We start from the raw sequence: 2500 nt of genomic DNA on the forward strand, positions 1-2500 counted from the left end.
GTCAAAGTCACAAGCATGCTTGTTTGTTCGCTGGTAGGCAGGATAACTCAGAAAGTTGTAAACAGATTTTTATGATTTTTTTACCAGGTGTGCCATAGCCTAACTTAGATGCCATTAACTTTTGGTAGGGATTAAGATCCTGCGCAGGATAACTAAAAGTTCTGAACAGATTTTTATGAAATGATAATCCGGATCCAGGGCTTCTTGTTTGTTTGTTCACTAGTTCGTTGGTTAGCAGGACAACCCAAAAGGCTATGAATAGATTTTTATGAAACTTTTAATAAAGGTGATGCCATTAAAATTCTGGTGGTGATCTGGGTCATGATCCGAATCCTGAAATTATTAAAGAACTTTTTCGTGTGATTATTTTTATTGGACTCTTTTTCCATGGTGCTTCTAACTGCTATAATTTCTGTTATCATTATTATCATTATTCTTGTTTATATTACTAATTTTCATGTTGATATGATCATCATTATCATCATTATCATTATTGCTCTCATTATGCTTATCATTTTTATCATTACCATTTGTGTTATTACTACTACTATAAATAATATCATTATCATCAGTAGCTTTGCTATTACTAACGTTGTCATTATATCATCATTATCATCATTATAAATATCATTATTATTATCATTATTATTATTATCATTATTATTATTTTTTTATCATTATTATTATTATTATTATTATTATTATTATTATTATTATTATTACAATTATTATTCTCATTATTATTATTGTTATTATTATTATTATTATTACCATTATTATTATCATCATCATCATCATCATCATCATCATCATCATCATTATCATCATTATCATTGATTATCAAAATTGTTATTATCATCATTATTATTATTATCATTATCATCATTATTATCATTATCATTATCATCATTATTATCATTAACATTATCATTATCAATATTATTACTATTGTTTTAATCGTTATCATTATCATTGTTATCATCATTATTACCATTATCATTATCATAATCTTAAAGAAGTCATCTATTATCATCATCATCACTGTTAGTTTCATTACCATCATTATTATCATTAAAAGGACTGACGGGGATTAAGCAGACCCTTTGTGCCTCCCTCGCCAAGGCCAAGGGAGGCAAAGCGACGTTCAGCCCTTGGTGAGTTGAAATTACTGACACTTACACATCATCATCATCATCATCCTCATCATCTTCATCTTCATTTTCTTCATTTTCATCACTATCATCATCTTCATCTTCATCTTCATCATCTTTATCATCTTTATCATCTTTATCTTCATCTTCTTCATCTTCATCATCTTCTTCATCTTCATCATCTTCTTCATCTTCATCATCTTCATCATCTTCATCTTCATCTTCATCATCCTCATATCATCGTCGTAGTCGTAGTCGTCGTTGTCGTCATTATAATTATCATCATTACTGTTGTCATTACTATCATTAGTGGCTGTAGAAGCATCATCATGATCACTATCGGTGTCCGTTTATTATCATTGTGGATATCTTTATCATCATAATGATTTTGTTAGTATCATCTTTATCATTACCATTACCATTGCTATTATTATCATTATCACTATTATTATCACTATTACTATTTCTATTTTTTTGTATTATTATCATTATTATTATCATCTTCATTATCATTATTATCATTATTACAATTATTACTATTATTGTTATAATCACTATTACTATGATCATTATTATCATTACTATTATTATTTTCATTATTATTAGTATTATAATAATTAACATTAATATTATCACCATTATTTTTGTTATTATCATTGTCATTATTATTATTATTATCATTATCATTATTGGTATCATTTTTATCATCATTAAAATTAATACTAATGCTATTGTCAACTTTATCAAGTTATTATTATTGTTTTCATTGTTGCTGTTACTACCACTACCAAATTTATAATCATCTACATTATAATCGCCACTAATGCCATTATCATTGTTATTGTTTTATGATTTTTTTTTTCGTTTATCATCATAATTCCGTTATCATTTTTTTCCTTTTATCCTGAATGCCACTACTATTGCTCATATATTTCGTCATCATTATCACGTTTTCATTTGCATCTTACATTTAACATATTGCTGTGACTTCCGGTTGCATATTTTTATACTATAACTGATAATATCATTGTCATCATTTGAATGCAATATCTGATGTTATTGCTTCTACTGATTACAAGCCGTGTTAATAACAGCAGTAGTAGCAGATGTAGTCATTGTAGCAATAGTAGTAGTATAATTACCACTGATATTTCTATCATTATCAATTTCATCATCAACATTATTTCATTTGTTTTTTCTTTCTTTTCATTACCATTCATATTGTTGCTCTTACAATTACAGTTTTTATTAGTTTGTTAGCATCCTATAAACCTATCCTTTCAAGTCCTATCGCTATCATAAACATGTGCTATTATTAATATCATCATTATGCTAATTGTTTACAGAAG

Source organism: Penaeus vannamei, chromosome 29 (assembly GCF_042767895.1).
Source record: "Penaeus vannamei isolate JL-2024 chromosome 29, ASM4276789v1, whole genome shotgun sequence".
NCBI lineage: Eukaryota > Metazoa > Arthropoda > Malacostraca > Decapoda > Penaeidae > Penaeus > Penaeus vannamei.